Genomic DNA, 20,204 nt, shown 5'->3' with positions numbered 1-20,204 from the left:
AGAGATTTGTGGTTATTCTAAACCTATTGTCAATTGGGATTCTTTTTGTATATTGATTTTTTGAACACCACCAGTTCTAGACTTAATCTGTTATGTGACATCAATAAAATCATTGAAATTATGAACCTACAGAAAAAATACCTAATGAGCATGACTTTGTCACATCACTTCCAAATAGCCTGTGGTTTTTGCACTTTCTTAATCTATGGAGTTATACTTGTCCTGAACACACTGAGTTCTGCTTTTCCCAGTTAATGTTATTTAGGTGTGGACTTAGATCTGTCTAAATAGTTGCGTGTTTTGTTTTGTGTTTGACAAATGAAATCCTTATGTTGTGAGAGAAACATAAAGGATGGTGGAAATATTCATATACAGTTTAACTTCCCAGGTTAAGAAGTAGAAAATTGTCAGTGCCCTCAGAAGCTATGTAAGTTGCCCTCTCTGTTATACCCTACTTTTTCCCCTCTCCCAAATCACAGGGCACTCTATGAAAACTTACTGATCAAACTCTTTCTTGCTTTTCTTTATAGTTGTACTTCCTATGGATGAATGTTTAAATGGCCTAGTTCTTTCCTTTTTTATAATTTATTTTGAACATTATGTAAATTGAATAGTACTCTATGTTTTGTGACTTCTCTTAATGTCATTTGGCATCCATCCATGTTGCTGCTTGGGCTGTGTTTGTTCATTTTCATTGCTGTATATTATTTCATTTTATGTTTATACAGCAAATTCTCCATTCTGCATTGAACATTGGGGTGGCTCTCTGAAACTTGAATGATCCTTGCTTTTATGAATAATGCTCCTATGAACATGATTCCTGTCAAATGTGTGTGAAGATATAGGCACATTTTTAACTTAATGGATCCTGCTAAACTGGTTTTGAAAATGGTTGTACATTGGAAAGAATTCTAGTCATTCCACATTTTCCTAAACACTTGCTCTTGTTGAACTTGATATTTTTCCAATCTAGTGGATGTGTAATATTATTGTGGTGCTTTGGATTTGCATTTTCCTGGCTATTAATGAGGAAGTATATGTTTTCATATGTTTGTTGCCCAATTTTATATCAGTATTATAGCCATGTCTCACTTGGATCCATGAGACATCTTATTCTCCCCCTAACTCCTCTGATTTGAAAGATTTTTTTATTAATACATTGTACTTTTAGGAAAAAGTGTTTTTATTAACAGTTTGTAGTTTATACAATTCAATATAAAAATATGTAACTTCATTAAATCATTCATCCATCTGACTGCTTTGTCTTGGTTTCTGTGAACCTTGCAGCTTAACACTATGATCTGAAGCCTTGGTGTAGGAACTTTTTTAAACAGTCCGAAAAATGCCCAGGGGGGCTCTTCTACTGCATTCAAATCCTCTCCGTGGTTCAGAGACCTGTCATTGAACTAGATGGATTGCTCATGTTTCTTTCAACCATCATCTATATGTCTAATAAAGTATTATGTTTGTTGCTTCGCCTCAGATTGCAGAATTGGAAGTTGTAGAATATTTGGTATCAGAAATGCTTTGAATATTTTAGGTATAATTTCTTTTGGGAGTTATTTCCTTGAATATTTTTCCAAATTTGGAATTTTAAAACAGTTTATTTCTTTAACCTGGTATGTCATATGTTAGGAAATAAAAAGGTCAAATTATCTATCCTGAGTCTGTTCCTCATGGGATCTAATTTAATATGCACTTTGTTAGTTTAATTAGTAGGTAGGAGTACTAAGTTTTTTCTTTTAATTTAGCTAAATGTTGGACTTAGGACTTGAATTTTAAAAAATAAATTTCTTGGAAAATCATTTATTAAAAGTCTAATGCATGGTTTCATTCTGTCCTCAGAGTATATGATTGATTCTTTAACTCCTCCATGTTCTACTTGAACAAATGACCGATTTATTAAGTTGTTGAGAGAATTAGTCAATGGCAATAATTTATGGCTATGAAATTTAACACATATGTTTAATGGATGACTCCTGGAAAAGAACACTTGAGATATTTCTAAATTTGCACATGCTCATTAGCTAGGGAGGAAGGCATTTACTCTATTGATTACCTATATTTGAATGTGTCCCAAATGACTTGTAAGCCACTAACATTCTTCACTTACTTTCTTTTCTCTGGGCTTGTCACCTTTCACCATGATCTTTAGCTGAATTTACACAATTTTTAAAAAATAAGTGTCTAATGCAGAGAATGTCAACTGGAGAAAGTTTTGTTCTCACCTCACCCCCAGAGGACATTTGGTGATATCTGGAAAGATTTTTGGTTGTCACAACTGAAGGAGGAAGACACAACTGGTGTCTAATGGGTAGAAAAAAAGGGATACTGTTAAACATCCTGTAGTGGCCAGGGTAGCCAAAGAATTATTTGGCCCAAATGCCAATAATTCTGAAACTGAGAAATTCTGCTTTGGTGTAAAGAAGTTCCTCTCTTTCTTTCTCTTTCTTCCTTCCTTTCTTTCTTTCTTTCTGTTTTCTTCTATTCCCTGTTATTACCATGTTTTACAAGTTAATTATCATTTCACATTCATGTTCCCTGGGGCTCTAATACTGTAGTATTAATGTTATTTAATTAGTTTTGTTGTAGAGATTTTATATACATACACATGTTCACATGTGCAATAAAATTTGCCAATTTTAAATATATAATATGATTGATTTTTACTGTATTGGTCAGCTTTTCCATCAACAGGATCAAATACCTGACACCCACAACTTAAAGGATAGGTTTAATTTGTCGCACAGTTTTAGAGGTTTCAGTTCATGGTCCATTGCCTTCAAGGCAGAAACATTATGGCTGAAGGGCATGTGGGAGCAGAGCAGAGGAAGGTAATAACACAAGGGAGGAAGGGCCAGGGACCAGATGGGTTACCCAAGGTTACGCCTCCATAATTCACCCAGACACACCCAGAAGTATACTATACTAATCTGTTAGGTGTTTCTTAATCCACAAGTTGACAATTATGATTAATGGTCACAGTGACAAATGAATAGTTGTGTGACCACCACCGTAACCTTTTAAAATATGTTCACATTTTAACTCTGTAGTGTCAAATATGCATTTGTTAAATGATATTCTAGGACAGAAGGGAAACTTGAAGTAATTCAGGTACTGATATATAGCTTGTGACTAATAGGTAGAATATATATGGCAATTAATGAAAGATGACACCTTTTATCTGAATTCTGAATTTTGCTCTGTTTAATCATCTGATGGTGCTTTAGTTTGCTTAGAGGGTCACATTTAGAACTATGATTAGCTGAGATGATAGTTTCCATATTATAAAACAGCCAATCTATATTAGCCTCTATTATAAAGTACAGAGTTTTATGTCTATAAATTTCTAGGTTTCTATTGCCTTTTCTAGGGTTTTTTTTTGTTCTTGCAGGTATAAAATAAAACTAGATGTTTGAAGCAAAAGCGAAACATATACTTCTCTTCTACGTGATAATTTCTAGAATACTGGCTGCTTGGTGGTTGAATTTAATCTTGTTAAGTAGTTAGACCTGTCTGCGGTAAAGTGGATGGAAACCCATGCTTCCATCGCTAAACCACCTTCATAGAGTGAGAGGTTTGCCTTGACCTCTAATTGCTGAAATTGGAACTTGGGAGATGGTTTAAGATGAGTTTAGAAATAGTAAGTGACTGTGACTGCTTGGCAGGTGTTTTCTCTCTTTCCCTTTAATTCTCTTTCCAGTCAAGATGAAATTAATATTCAGGGTTTCATAAGAAGTATGCTAAAGTGTCTCAAGGATAAACACAGAGAAATTAGATGGAAAAGCGGTCAGCATTTACTCTTTGATTTATGTTCCTATCATGGGGGTATAAAGAGAATGTTACAATTTTGTTTGATGGAAAAAAATGAAGTTTGCATTGGAGTATGGAAGCACTTAGAAGTGTTTACATCTCAATACTATAGACCATGGCTCAGAAAAGCCATAGGAATCTTGCTGATTTTATTTGTGGGTTTATTTTAGGCAAGCTATCAGCTGTACTGAAATGATACTATGTGAAAAGAAAAAAAGACTATACCCACAAGTTTAAAATGCTATGTTTGCTGTTTTTTTTCCTCTTAGCCTTATCCAGAATCAAGAACTGCTAGAGAAAGAAATCATGTTGGAATAATCCTGCCAAATCCACTACGTAATTTTGGGATTACTTGCTTTGCCCCACATGGTAACTTTAGTACTTTAGAACATTAGTGATAAAAATAGTCTTCCACTTGAGAAAATCAGGACTTTTTTGAAACAACATTTCAAAGGTTAAGAAAAGACTGTATTTTGGCAGAGGAGGATGTTTGTCCTCCGTCCTTCTTCCTTAGTCTTTTATCCTAAGTGCCATCTTTACCCACTGGGACTTGAGTTAGAAGAGTGAATCCCTTGTCCAGAAGAAGTGATATTTTGAAGTGGGCTTAACTTTTTTTTTTGAAAGAGAGCACTAATAGAATGATCTCAGTTTATTACTGATAGTGAGCTGGACTGTGCACAAAAGTATCAGGCATTTAAATTCCCCACTTGCCTCTACTTTCCTTCATTGCCTGGCTACTCTTTTTCTGCCATCTACTTTTAGTGTCTTACATGACATGGAGGCTCTTTAGCTAATGGATTTCTGGTTATTTCACCCTCAGGGTGAGGCCAAGTTAGAATTCGAAGGATGAATTGAATTTCTGAGTTCAGAATTTCTATTTAGTAGTGCTGAAAGCTTTAGTTGTTTAGTTACTTGATTGGCACTGAGCCACTAAGAGGTCACAATATGGTAAAAGTACTTAAACAGCAAAGCCAGGCCTCGTGGTTCAGGCCAGTAATTCCAGAATTCTGGGAGGCTGAGGCAGGAAGATCACAAGTTTGAAGCCAGTTTGGAGAGTTTAGTGACTTAATGTGACCCTGTCTCAAAATTACAAAAGGGATAGGGATATAGCTTACTGTGAAGGCTCTGGTTCAATCCCCATTAACCGCCCCCCATACACACACACACACAAAAGGCAGTGAGACAGATTTGGAATCATGCTGCATTGAATACATTTGTATCCTGATTTATCCAATCACAATTTCCCCATGTCTTAAAAATTATTTAAGAAATCCTATTAAATAGCTACATATTTTTCCATCATGAGATTTATTTGGCTGCTTTCCTGCTGTTGCATATGTAGGTTGCTGATAGTTTTTTCACTGATATGAGATTATGAATAGCAGCACTTGAATCTGTGCCTTTACATTTCATTATTTGCTTAAGCTAACTTCCTTGAGGCAAATTAAATATGAATGTTTTAAATACTAAAAATTAGCTAGAAGAGCTCTCCAAAAAGATGTTTATATATATGCCCCTGTTAATTATATAAGAAAATACATATAAGACTCTTGCCATTGCCAACATTTAAAAAAAATTACAATTCCAAGATTTAAAAAAACGGTTAATTATATATACTTTTAAAATTATAAGGTGAAACAAAAAATGTTTATATTTCATGAATTGTCTTTACTTTTTCTGTTTCTCTGTTAGTGTTGTTTGATTTTTTAAAGAGTATTTATAAATTAAACCTAGCAATCAATTGTTTTTATTGCAGATTACCAAATTTTTCATTCCCCTTTTAATTTATGGGTAGGAGCTATATAAATTATGAGTTTGATAAAACAAGACAAATTCATATATAGCTCTAGTGCTGTGGAGAAGGTTGACATTAATGTCCATTTACTTCTCTATAAAGATTTAACCAGTCATAATTTTAAGGCATTGGAGCTGGGATTTCTGGTCTGGATTCTACTTTTCTCTAACATTTTTCTGACTCCCCTCTACTACATTCCTAGGAAAAACTACTTGGTCATGATGTATTACCCTTTTTATATACTGTGGGATTCAATTTGCTAAAATTTTAATTAGAATTTATATATCTATGATCATGAGAGTTGTTTTTTGTACTTTTCTTTTAGTATGTTTAGTTTTTATAAGAACGTAATGCTGGCCTCTAAAAGTGGCATTTCTTTTTTATAGTATAACCTGCAAGTAATTGTGCAAAATCAATATCAATTCTTTTTCAAATGTTTGGTAGATTTCTCCAATGAAGCCATCTGGACTTGGAAGTTTTATGTGTGAGAGTGTGCGTGTGTGTGTGTGTGTGTGTGTGTGTGTGTGTAAAGGTTTACCTATAATATTCAGCTTCTTTATTAGCTACAGCTCAATTTATATGATCTTCTTTTTCCCAGATGAGCAGTGGTAGTTTGTGTCTTTCAAGAAATTAGTTCATTTTACCTAGGTCATTTAATTTATTAGCATAAAATTTTAAATAACATTCCATAATCATGTTTGCAATATCAGTAGAATCTATAAAGATTACTTTCTCAATCCTCATATTAGTAATTTGTATCTTTTCTCTTTTCTCCAGATCAGTCTAGCTAGAGGCTTATCAATTTTATCAGTTTTTTAGCAACCAAGTTTTAGTGTCATTAATGTTTCTATTAATATGTCATTATTTAATTGATTTAAGCTTTGATCTTATTTCCTTTCTTCTATTTACTTTGGGATCAGTTTTCTCTAGTTTTTCTGATATCTGTAGATAGAATCAAGTTATTGATTTGAGAGTCTTTTTTCATACAGTCATTCAATGTATAAATTTTTGTCCTTAGTATTATTTTAGCTGCCCTTAATTTTTGATCAGTTGCTTCTCATTCTTTTGTAGTTCTTTCAGTTTTGCTTCATGTATTTTTAAACTCCACTCTGAAATGCTTCAGATTATTGTGTCCTTTTGATAAATTGACTTTTTATCGTGATGTTATGATCTTCTTTACCCCTGGTAATAGTCCTTGGTCTGAAATATACCTTGTCTAATGTTAATATAGCCACTTCAGTTATCTTTTGACTAATGTTGTCTTTCCCAGTCCTTTTAGTTTTAATCTATTTGTGCCTTTATGTATGTAAAGTATTTCTTATAGGCAACATATAGTTGAATTTTACTTTTTAATTCAATTTGATAATCTCTGTCTTTTAATAAATGTATTTAGCCCATTTACACTTAGTATAATTGTGATATGGTTAGGTTTAAGGCAATTATCTTACCATTTTTCTATTTGTTCTAGGTCTTTTATTTCCTTTTTCTATCTTAGTTTTGATTGAATTTTTTATTTAATTTTAGCCCAATTGTTGGATTACTAACTATAACTCTTTGTTTTGTGCTTTTATTGGTTGCTTTAGGGTTCATAGTATAGGTCTTTAACTTATGAAGGACTAGCATCAAATGATAGTATACCACCTGACTTATAGTCTAAAAACCTTGCAATAGTATATAGTATATCTATTTCTCTATTCCTAGCCTTTTTTCTATTGTTTTATATATTTTTCTTTTATGGATGTTTTGTTATTTTTGTCAGTTGTTTTAAAGAGATTTAAATACAGATTGAGTGTCTCTTATCTGAAATGCTTGGGACCAGAAGTATTTTAGATTTTGAAATATTTTCATAGAGTTTACTGGTTAAATATCCCTAATCTGAAAAACCTCAAATTGGAAATGCTCCAAAATCCAAAACTTTTAAAGTTTCATGTCAGCCCTCAAAATTTCAGATATAGGAGGATTTGGGATTTAAAATATCTGAGTTAGGGATAGTGTCTCAGTTACATTTCTTGTCACTGAGACAGAATACCCAAATCCACATGTTAAAAGAGAAAAGGTTTGATTTAGCTCAGTTTGTAAAGTTTTCAGTTCATAGCCAGCTGGCTCCAAGGCAGGGTGGCATGGTGGGGGTGGGGAGGATCACAGTGGAGAAACAGTTCATGGTGTGGCAGGCAGAAGGTAGAAAGCAGCAAGCTTCCCTTTCCCTTATATTCCATCAAGGCTATAAGCCTATTATTCGGTGCCACCCACAGCCAAGGTGGGCCTTCTGTCTTCAGTAAATCCAGTCACCCATGCCCAGTCAGTGGACTGGTCCATTTATTGCATACCCAAAAATCCATGTTCATATGCCCCAGATCCAGCCACCTCTGAAAAGCTCCACCTATGAGTGCATACGGCTTTGAGGGGACATCTAGATACAAGCCATAACAAATAGTCAACCTGTAATAAGAAAAAAAATCTTATATTTACCCATGTAATTATTTCTGGTACCCTTCATTCTTTTATATAGATCCTTATTTCCATCTGATATTATGTTCTTTCTTCCTGAAGCACCTAATTTTTAACATATTTTATGATGTATATTTACTGATAATGAATTTTTTCAGCTGAAAAGTATTTTACCTTTTCAAAGATCACCTTGATCTTAAACTTCCCCAGTTTCCAGAACCGTTAGAAATGCATTTCTATTCTATAAGTTTCCCAGCCTCAGGTATTCTATTATAGCAGCATGAACAAACTAAGTCTTGTTTTCTTCCTCTTTTCCTTCCTTCCCTTTGTCTCTTGCTCTCCTTTCTAACTCATCCATCTATCCACCCATCCCTCACTCATCCGTCCATCCACCTATATATATTTGTTTGTTTGTTTGTTTGTTTTTTGGTACCAGGGATTGAACTCGGGTCCTCAGCTTGCGAGGCAGGCGCCAGAACCACTGAGCTAAATCCTCGGCCCAGTCCACCTATATATTTATTTACAAAAACCATGAGCACCTGCTGACACCTTTAATTCTAATCTAATGCCACATAGTTCATTCTACCTTTCTTTCTCTGATGGTGAAATATATAAATATATTTCTGTACTTCAATGATTGCATATACAAACTAGTTTTAGAACTGCTAATCCATATCCTTGTTAGAAACACATTTAATAAATTAAATACAGTTCTAGATGTGGATGTATTTCCTTTTAATCTTATAGTGGCCAGTCCACATAGTTTTTTACACAGTTGATCAGATTTGTTCTTTCCTTCTCCACCCCATGCAATATGGCTATGGTATTCACTTGTTTTACAATTAAGTTCTTTTTTTAGTGTTTATATTCCATTTTGCCCCCATCACCCAAACACACATATCCTAGTTGATTTTATTACTTATTCATATTTGCTGTATGTTAAAGATTACTATGCTTTGAAGAGTGAGGGTATAGTGAGAAGTGTCATTCCCTCTTTCCTACTACACCCTCTCATTACTTTTACCTTATCCCTTCTTGTCTGCTGAGATAACCAATTCTTTAATTACTAGTTTATCTTTATTGGTTTTTTGGGTAAAAATGAGAAGATACATGATTGGTTTCTTGTATCTCCTTTCTTACATAAAGTGTAACATATTATAGATACATTTTTACATTTTGTTATTTTAAAATGTTTTACAAAAACTGTATATATTCAAGGCATAACATGTAAAGATTTGATATATGTATACTGTCTAATGATTGCCACAATTTAACACATCCATCACCACCCACTCATTACCATTTTGTGCATATATATGTAGTGAAGACATTTAAAATCTACACTTTCTTTTTTCCCTTAACAGTTTATCTTGCAAATTATTTCATTTCACTTACTAGAGATTTTCCTTACTTTCTTTGTAGCAACATCATATGTTGTATCATAGTAACCATTTTTATGGACATTTAGGTTGTTTCCAATATTTTGTGACAGTCAACAATTTTTCATTGAACAAGCTTATTCATATATGGGTGTTTATTGAAGGTTTTTCCTTAGTGTAGATTCCTAACAGTGGAATTCATAGGACAATAGCCCTTTTGTCCCTCTGTTTCCTTGAAGAATTCACCTATATCAGAAAACAGCAGGTTTTCTTTGCATTCCCTTTCTCCCATGATTTTCAGCAAAGCAAAAACAAATTTGTACAGGATATGGATGAGGATTTCTTCTGGTATGTTAAGTATACTCTAAAATCTTTTATCCCTTGGGCATTTCCCCTCTTTAATCATCTCTTCATAGAACTCTTACATTCTGAAGTGTTCTCAATTCTAGCTTGAGCTGAGATTTGCTCATTGAAGTATAATTATGTACATTTTGTCTTTATCTTGTCAAATTTTAAAATACAATGAAACTGACATCACATTAGTGAGATGTAGTCAAATGCAGACAGTTTTTTCTTCTTAATTGCAACTGGTACCATGTGTGTTGAAAGAAACTTGGTCCAAGGTAAAAAGACAACTGTGGAGAGCTCTCAAGTAGCTTGGAAAATCAGACTGGCTTAAGTGGTCGAGAAGCCTATGCTTGGTCTCAAATGGAACTTTGAATTTTTAAATTATTAAAGACAAGCTATCAAGTTGAAATCAGTGATGTGAAAGGATGGGTGTTGAGTGTCCCAAAGGCCTTTCTTACCCTCTGCCTTCCTCACAAGTCTGCCCATCTGAAGTACCAATGAACACACTTCTTTTCTGCTTTTTGGTTATTTTTGTAGCTCTGCAAATCTTTGTGGGAGACTAACATTTTTCTGAATTATATCTTGGAAATTAAATTTCCACTAGAGTGTTTACATCAAACTGCTCCTCTCCTATGCTCTTTGGTGCCAAATTTCTTTCCAAAATGACCAGTTGCCTGATAAGCATTTCTACTGCCCTGTATTTCCCAAAGTCTTTGATTTACTGAGTGTATTTGGGGGTTAGAGCACAGAGACTGGGAAGCAAATGCCTTTATCTGCAGATAACAGCTTCCTAATAACCTCAGCTCTTATCTGCAAGTAAAAAGTGGTGCTTTGCCCATTTGTGTGTCAGCTGCAGGCAGATGGACAAAAGAAGTACCTTTTCTGGTGGTTGGTCCCTTATTTCCTTAATTCTGCTAATGTCTGTTGCAAGAAGAGGAAAAACACTCCCAGATCTGAGGTCCTATTGGAAAGCAATATTTCATTTTCCTTACAATACTGATAGATTTAGACAGGTAAATGAATAGCATTTATTTTAGACTATTTTATGTGTGTAATATATTTATATTCTGAAATTTTAGTTATTTTGAAATCATATATAACTTTAAACTAAAGTGCTTATTTTTTAAATCTAAGTAATTATCATGGGTTCATGTAGGGAACAATGAATTTCTTGAGAGAGTTTGTGATCTACACTACTCAAAGCACGTACAGCATCAGCATTATCTGAAAGCTGGGTAGAAAGGCACGACCCTCAGGCCTCCTGAGTCAGAGTTGCACTCTTTATAATACCCCCAAGGGGATTCATGAACACAGCAAAAATTGAGAAGAAAGAACTACTATAGAAAATGGAAAATTTCTTTAGGAATCAGGAAGTCTAGAATTTAATCTTGCTTCTTTTCATTTTTTTTTTTCTGAAACAACATACTTCTCAATTTTCTGAAGCTTTTTTTCTCATATTTAAAAATCAATTTAAAACTAGGGTTTTTCCGGCAGATGAGAAAAAGGGTCATTTTGATATGAAATCTAAAGGGCCACTTTTGAAATCATCTGAAGAAAACATATAGATAAAGATTTGACATGGTTCCTGACTTGTTCTGCCCATCTATTAAGTATTTTTTGAAACTTCAAGGCAGGGTGGAATCTCTTGAACATACAGTCAGTCTTCATTATTCACAGATTATATATTTGAGAATTTGCCTACTTGCTAGAATCTATTTGTATCTTCCCAGATTAATACTTGGAATGCTTTTGCAGTCACTTGCAAACATGCACTGAGGTGAAAAAAATCTCAATCACCTGATGTGTATATTGTAGGCTTAAGATGAAGCAAGAGAATCTCTTTTTGTTTCAGCCTTCATAATATAATAGATATTCTTTTCCCAGTTTATTCGGTGCCAGATTTTCCCTTACTTTGTGCTTTGTGTTGGCAATTTTGCTGCTTAAAGTGGCCTGCAAGCATAGTTCTAAAGTCGAATTAATGTTCCTAAGTGCTAAAAGATCATGATGTGCCTTATAGAGAAAGTATGTGTGTTAGATAAGCTTCCTTTAGGCAAAGTAATGGTAGTATTGGGTGTGAGTTAAGGATAATGAACTGACCATGTGCAGATATACACATACATAATAAGGTATATTTAAACAGAAACACATACAACTATGTTTTATATTGATAACTTTAAAAATGTAATGACCAGAGGCTTGCAGAAACCTGACCCTATATTTGCCCGAGGAGCAGTGGTTTATTATTTGTAAATTCAGTGTTTGTGCCAACTTTATAGAATCCAAGTGCTGCAAATAACGAGAATGAACCCCATGTTTAAAAAATAATGGGACTAGGATTCTAACTGGGTATCATTTTCTCTTTTTCAGACAATAGTGATATTAGCCTCATACAAGAAAATTTCAGTTGCACTCTGTGAGCACAATTCAGATAAAACAAGATCTGGTAATTTATGAAAACATGCTTCCATATTTGGAGGCTTTCTTGGAAGTGAGGCTTCCAGAGAGGTTTCTCCAGTGAGTGAGGTGGTATTCGTTTAGGTGTGGCACTTGAGAAAACTGTATTATAGTTGCTTTTAGCCCACCAGTTTGTGTGTTAAGCTCCTTTATTGTTGGGCCCGTGTCTTTTTTGTCAGTCAGCTTTGCTGCATAAATGTCACAGAAATGTGTGTTCATATCCTGCTCTATGATCCATGCAGGTGCTTCAGTCCAGGTTCACATCATGTTTTACCTGGGCTCCAGCAAATGTTCCAGCTGCCCTTACCCATAGCTCACCCTCCAATGCCATCCATTTTCTAGTACTGTAGTAAGTCTGACCCTATTCATCTATGTGAGATCTCTGACTCCCTCGGGTAAAGTTGCTTTGGGATAATGTTCAAGATATTCTAAGATTTGATTCCAAACTTCCTTGCTACTGTGCTTGGAGATTTCTGACCATTTAATATTTCTTCCATTTACGTGCCTTGGTGTCATCTGTCCCTCTGCTTGGTACACCTTTTCTTCATCTACCAGGAGATAGCCTACTTGGCTATGACTGTACATTATCTCTTGCATTACTATAGTTTTATTATTCTTATAATCATTTACTCTTCATTAGGCAGTGAGAGCAACTTATTTCATATGACTGATTATTCTCAAACAAATTATGCTTAGTATAGCATGTGTTTGTTAAGAAGTGAAAAATGTAGTATGAACACTACATATTAACACTAGTGTTAACACCCTAGATTTTGATTCCTGCTTTCACTTAGTCACACACTGAGTAATACACATCAATAGGAATGAGTGAACCATTGCAATACACAACACTATGGGTGAATATTACTAACATAAGAAATTAAAATTAGTTCCTCAGGATTACATGACAGGATTGTATCAAAGATTAACATATAGGGCCGGGGATTTAGCTCAGTGGCACTGTGCCTGCCTTGCGAGTGCAAGGTCCTGAGTTCGATCCCTGGTACCAAAAAAAAAAATCATATAATTCTGGATAGTGATTATTTTGGGATGAGAGGGGCTGGGAGAGGGTATGGGGATGAACAACTATATAGGAAGATGGGCGTTATTGTCCATGTTCTAGTTTCCATGATGGATAATGGGCTCCTGTGTGTGTGCCTGTGTGTGCATGTTCATATAATAAACACAGATAAGCAAGGCCACAATGAGTAGTTATGAATGAAGGACTTTTATTAATATGACTTACCAATTCTTGTCATCCAAGCCCCATATTTTTTAAAAAATCCCTATTTGGAAATGTTAGGGGAGACTCTACCCCTTTAGTCTCTTTTCAAAATAAGTTAAGCACATATGTAGGAATTTTCTAGGTTTGTAAGGAGGAAAAAGGGAGCAAAATGACCAAATATAAAATGTAATATTAATGGTGAATTCAAAGACATAGGGCTAATGAAAATGAGAAAATCATGGGAACACTGCACAAAGAGCAGCCTTTTTTGAGTCAGTCAGGCCTGGGGTTGTAGAGATGAATTGCAATCAGCTTTAATGGAGTCCCATTTTGTGATGCTTGTATTAGCTTGTCCTACATTTTCTTGGCAGCAGGAAGGAAGCAAAGGGCACTATTCAAAGAGAAGCCACTGTGCAAGGTTTGAGAAAAATATGCATCCTATTTCTTCTGTGTCACATACCACAGAAAGAATGCCTTGCCTTCCAATTTTGTGAAAAGATAGCCTTCATCTAAAAAAATTTTTGTTTTGCATTTCTTCCAATAGCAGTCTCTCTTGTGTTTAATTTCTTGTCAATCCTACATCGTCTTTTCAACTAGAATCCTTGAAAAATCTCTTTCTAGTAGCAGTTGGTGCAAGACAATGTGCATTTATTTTGGCCGCAGCCTTTTCTAGTTTAATATCCGAATGTCTGCCTTCACAATGAACTTGTTTTAAGACCCTTTAGCTTTCAGTTGATTCTCAGTATCAGTTGTGAACAGACAAAATTCTGTGTGATTAAATCTCTCTTTAAGTGGGAGCTTTAGTTACCCTCTTGGCAGAGTGGATGGGGAAGGGGCGGGGAGAGAAAGAGATTGAGCATTGTTTAGATTCACATCATTGAAAAAACTATATCATAAGTGTCTTCCTGTCTCCTTGGTGATATGTGGTCATTTTTTTTTTCTGGAAAAGCCATTCCATGTATTTTCAGTAACAGCAGGAGTGGATGGATATTTGGGTGAGCTGTGTACCCAGCTGGAAAGTCTAAGCATACAAAGGATCTTAAATTTTCCCTTGATCTTGTTTTTGCCCAACCCCCTACTTTCTTTTCTTTTCTTCTTCTTTTTTTAATAAAGCACAGAAATGGAAGGTTCACTTGTGAAAAGCATGTCACTTGGGGCTGCCATTCTCTTTGGCCCTTTGTTCTATTTCTTCTATCTGCAAGGGAAGCTCATAAGCCCTGCCAGCTGTTTGTCACTTCCAGAGATATTATGTTGTTTCTGTCACGTCTGCCCAGCCCAGCTAAGAGTGGAATCTTAGAATTTGATGACCTATAAATAGGAGGCTGGAGAGGGTATAATTTAGCTTTATTTTTACGTTTTCCAAGCCTCTTTTCTCTTGGCTAGTTAGTTAGCAAGTGTCAGAGACTTCCAGTAGTCTCTAAACATGACATGCTTTTCTTTTAATTAGCAGGAAAGCTTCTTTGCGTTCTTTCTGAACTGCAGTGGGCTTCATGTCAGCACCGCCCTTTCAAAACCAAATACCCAGGGCTTAGAATGAACTATGGCTTTTAGAGCAAAGATTTTTTAAGATGGTGCAGCAATGGTTTTGTTTCTGTCTTCTTCCTAATGTAGGTTAATTTGTCCATTTTTGGCCAAACCATTGACTCATAAACACCATCATCAAAGAGCCAGCCAGCACTATACACACATTAGATTGAGCTGTCTGAATTTTCCTTCATGGTGAACAGGAAGAAGTCCCCTAACTGTTTCTCCTTTGCAGAAGATATGGTCACATGAACACTCCAACATGGGGGTGCATAATATGGGGTAGGATATGGAGGACCATGATATTCTGAAGCGGGCATGGACATCAGAGGTGAATGAATGTAGTTGTTAATTAAAAAGATGGGCTATTTCACTTTCTGGGTGTGACTATCATACAAAATTTATTGTACAGATGGGCTGGCTTTCTTCACTTTTGGACTTTATTAATCATATAAAATTACCTATTAATCATATAAATTGCCTAAGGAAGTCATTCCTGAGGACACATTAGTGGAAACTATTCCCCTGCCATGGGATAAATATAGTTGTGGGAGAAGCCACAGACTAGAGACTCTGCAAATGCATCTTAAAGTTTGTTTTACTGAAAGTATTTCAGTTTATAAACCTGTAAAGCTTAGATGAAATAATAAACATAAGTGCAGTTAGTAATTATGAAAATTGGCATAAACCATCTGCCACTTAATACATCTACATTCACACAGATATGTATCTTGCATATTTTTCTCTAACCTTGCATAAGAATTTTTTTATGTATGTGTGTCAAAAGGTATACTGGCTGCATAACTCTTTAGGAGTTAAATTATAAGACATGCCTTATAAGGGAATGATGGTAAGGAAATGATTAGCTATTGCTGCGTCAAAATTTATCCCTAAACTGACCAGCTGAAAACCATCATTTATTTGTTCACAATTCTACGAGTGGGTAGTATGGGCAAAGCTCAACTGGGATGGCTCAGCTGTGCTTTCCATGGTGTCACTCTGACTCAGCCATGGATTTGGGCTTAACTAGGGTGGCTTGCCACATTCTCTCCCATCTTCCTGAAACCAACTGAGGCTTTTTCACATCATAGTAAAAGAGTTTTCAGAAGTAATGAGTGAGCATTCTTCGTGCCTCTGTTTACATAACATTTGCCAATGTTCCACTGTCCAATGCAAGTCACACCAGTGGGAGTCTCCTCTCTCAGTGTCTTTGTGAGAGGAGAGACTTTACAAAGGCTTGGAGATGGGGAGGTGTGACTTAGTGGGTATGTTAATGTAATCTCTGGTGATGGACCATTAAGTTGCCAAATGCTTTCAGTAAAATGGAAGCAATCCCCTGGCTCCCTGCCAGGATGAGGTCTGAGAACTGAGGATGAAGGAAAGCCAAATTTCTGCATTGATATAATGAATATGCTTTCCCAATGAAAAATCATAGGATGCAAAAGGATTTTTATGAAAAGTGTCTTAAGAATAAAACCTAATACCTTTTGTTCTTGGGAAGAGACGGCACCAAATGCAGTGAATAAATGTAAAGATTAGTAGGTTAGTCTATAAAAATGAAGACTTATTATGACCAACACCATGAAGAAACAAGAAAAAACAAACTGGAAAAATTGTTGATACTAGACATATGGGTAAGACTCCTAAAACTAACAAAGACAGATATGCCAATAGAAAGGCAAAATTTCTGAATAGACATTTTTCTGAAGCAGTTATACAAGGCCAATAAACACATGAAAAATACTTAATACATTATCCATTAGGAAAATGTAAATAAAAACTACAGTGAGGTAACACAACACTTACTATGAGGTAGGATACAAAAAATAAAGTAGAAAGGAGACAAGGAAAATCATAATTTAAAAATTGTACTTTTAAGAAAACAGCAATTTCAGGGCCCAATCAAAGTTTCCCAAGGTTACAGTGCCCTCTCTTTTCCAGGAAACTCACTGCAAAACAATTGTTAAGAGATTAAAGATACAACAAGCCCATACATTGTGCCCCTACTTTTCAACTGAGCTTGTATTCTACCTTTGATACTATAGAATTACAACTTCCACAGGAACCCCCCAAGGAAACAACAGTATTAATTGGGTACTATATCTCTAAACTTTAGACATATGTAAACGGTTAGCATGCAATGGAGCCCACTACAGATAACCTGACAGACACTAGGAATATACATAGTAGATCATCTGTCTCGAGGACAGCCCCCAAAACACATAAATAGTCCTAGCCCCAGATAATGTGCCCCTCTCTTGGGTACCCATACTCCCTTCTGAGTGTGTACTTCTTTCTGCCCCATACATCTGCTCATACCTCTCACTAATTGCACGTTAAAATGTTTTTCAGAGACATAAGTCAGGGAACCTACTACCTACTCTGTGGGTAGGGATGATTTGAGGTCCCTGTCTTCTCTTTGGAGGTACCTGCTCAGACTCCATCTAGTGACATCTAATTATAATTCCAAAGTGGAAACAACCCAAGTGTTCATCAATTAATGAATGGATAAATAAAATGTGTTGTGTCCAAACAATGGAATGTTGTGTGGCGATTAAAATGAAGTACCGATGGGCCAGGGATTTAGCTCAGTGGTACTGTGCCTGCCTCGCAAGTGCAAGGTCCTGAGTTCGATGTCCAGTACCAAAAAAAAAAGTACTGATTTATGCTATACCGGGGATGGGCCTTGAAAACATTGGGTGAAAAAGCCAGTTACAAAGACCACATAATGTATGATTCTACTTATACAAAAGTCCAGAATAGACAACTCCATAGGGCCAGAAGTTAGATTAATATTTATCTAGGCCTGGGGAATATGGAATGATTTGGGACCAAGAGCTAAGGAGTGTGAATTTCTTTACTGTAACATAAAAATGTAGCAATATCTTATACATTATATGCAGTACTGGGGATTTAACTCAGGGTCTTTGCACTGAGCTACATCTCCAGCCCTTTTAATCTTTTTAATTTTGAGAAAGGTTCTTGATAAGTTACTAAGTTGCCCAAGCTGGGGTTGAAATTGTGATGCTCCTGACTCAGCCCCTTAAAGTGCTAGGCTTACAGGAGTGCAAGACCACACAGTGCAACAAGATACCTATCCCCATATTATTTCTGCCTCACCAGAAACTGCTACTGTGATTCCCATATGTGGTGGAGACCCCTTTATGAAGATACACCTAAATTTGAGCTTGAACACTTTTAACCAGTGGCAGCATGTTTAAGTAGTTAGATTGCTTTATAAAGTCAGTTTTGTTGTAAATATATTGTGATTATATATTTAAGGTAATTTATAACATAGTTTTAGAGGTTACATTCAAGTTTCAAAAACATGATTCAGAAATAATCTTGGGGAACCCACCTTTTTGTGTAAGAGAGAGAACTGCTTACATCTCAGAGGTCCTCTTTCAATTTTGGTCTTGCTGTAGAGGAGGACAGCCTGAGAAAAGAAGATAAGGCACTGCAGTTCTTTTAGGTTAATACATAGTCTAGTTCTTATTCTAGTATTTGCTGCAGTGATTTTCTTGGAGCTAATGTAGAAGTCTGCACTTTAGCTTATTAGATATGATTTGCATGCATTTGACATCTCAGAACTCCCATGTATGATGAATTTGATTAATCCCGTGATTTGTAAAAAGAGTTTGAGTTAAATGCTTCTTCATTCTCCAGAGACTACATTGGGTTACTCTGTATTGGTTGTCAGAGTTTCTCTAAGTGTAGTGATGTAAAAATGAAAAGACAGCTAGGAATGAAAGATAATCTGGAGACCTGTGGGTATACTATTGCAGATCCTGAAATGGGGAAAAATAATGTAGCTTTATTTAGATGTCACAGTTAGAATCACTGCTTTTTTTCTCTCCTTTGGTGAAGACAATTATATCTTCACTGTGTTTCAGTTTTTTACTCTCTAGCAGTTGTTCTCACTTCTGGTCCCTGGAGAGATAGTAAACATGCAGGCACCCAGACTTCAGATTCAGCAGACCTGTGGTGGGGTCAGAGAATCTGTATTTTTAGCAAACACGCAAGCAATTGGTACTGCTGCTGCTGTACCAGCTGCCACAGTTTTAGTAGCATTCATCTATAAAATCTAGAAAGCCACTTTCAGCACTAACGTTCTTTAATTCTGTGATGCCATGTTCAGATATCTGAGGCATGTACATGGCACCAAAGATGAACACTGATTGATTATTGAACTTGCTCAGCCACCTTTAGCACTCATCCTCTTTCTGACCCTGCAGAGACCAGGACATGCCATGCTTAGTATGTGCAGAAGGACTGGTCTCTGGTCTAATTTTAGCTTTGATGAAAAGAAAAACACAGTGGGAAAGAGGAGAAGCCAATTCTGAATTGGAACTCACATTACCAAGTGAGTTTTCAATAGCTTCATAGCTCTACCTTTTTGCTTTTTTGGCATCATCTAACCCTAGGATCACAGCCTTTAGGAAATATGGGAGAAGTGGATAGATAAAGCAAAAGGGAAGGAGATGGGGGGGCGGGCAAGAGTTGTAGTCAAGTACACTGGAGTGTCTAAGCTGTTAGTTCCTTTATACATTTGTTTCCTTGCAAACCACATTTCCAGTTGAATTCTTGAGAGGCCATTTTAAGGAGATCAAAATGAGGTAATTGAACTGTTAGCTTTTACCACACAGGTAGGGCTTAGATAATTTAAAGTTCCAAAAATATGCCCCCTGTTACCCCTACAGCAGAATCCAGAATAGGCAGAACTTAACTTCAAAAAACAGTATTTAATTTTAAAATGTTCAGTGCACTGCCTATGTTTTCTGACCATTTCTCAATGGGTAAAGAGGTATGTGGTAACTTTCTGAGCTGTAATTTCCGAATTTTGTTGTAGATAACTCTTGAGAAATGTCGAAAAAGTTAAAAAGTGATCAGCTCCCCTTCATCACCGTTATTTTATATATCCTCATACATTTTATTTTACATTTTTACTTCATATCTTTGCCATTCATTTTTATGGTGACAGCCATACATAATTGAATACCCAAATGAAAAATTCTCCCAGTCTCATTAATCAGAGATAACTTCGTTTAACATTCTATTGATTTCTTTTCTTTTTAAATGAATTTTCTTTAATATTTTGCTGTACATCCTTACATAAATTCTTTTTCTATGCTTCCTATCCTTATTTTCTACAAAAATGGAGTCCTGCTCTCTTGAATAACTAAACCTGATAACAACATTGTGATCATGTTTCCATTTC

General features: G+C 35.6%; 1 protein-coding gene and 1 pseudogene across 3 annotated transcripts in view; both read left to right on the top strand.

The window, feature by feature from the left end:
• Tspan7 (tetraspanin 7) overlaps positions 1-20,204 on the top strand; it is a 144,479-nt gene that overhangs the window by 32,565 nt on the left and 91,710 nt on the right. The gene's annotated exons all lie outside the window — the stretch shown is intronic.
• Positions 1-20,204, top strand: part of LOC147824344 (phosphatidylinositol N-acetylglucosaminyltransferase subunit P pseudogene) — a 52,769-nt pseudogene extending 32,565 nt beyond the window's left edge. The window contains exon 2 of the transcript XR_015442435.1: positions 1-20,204. This exon is cut by the window's left edge and continues 32,096 nt beyond it. The product of XR_015442435.1 is annotated as a phosphatidylinositol N-acetylglucosaminyltransferase subunit P pseudogene (transcript).

Source organism: Heterocephalus glaber, unplaced genomic scaffold, assembly GCF_053883595.1.
Source record: "Heterocephalus glaber isolate CG9 unplaced genomic scaffold, H.glaber_assembly_v1.0 deba00001547, whole genome shotgun sequence".
Classification (NCBI taxonomy): domain Eukaryota; kingdom Metazoa; phylum Chordata; class Mammalia; order Rodentia; family Bathyergidae; genus Heterocephalus; species Heterocephalus glaber.
The sequence above is the reverse complement of the archived record's forward strand: the minus strand, read 5'-3'. Positions and strand labels throughout refer to the sequence as shown.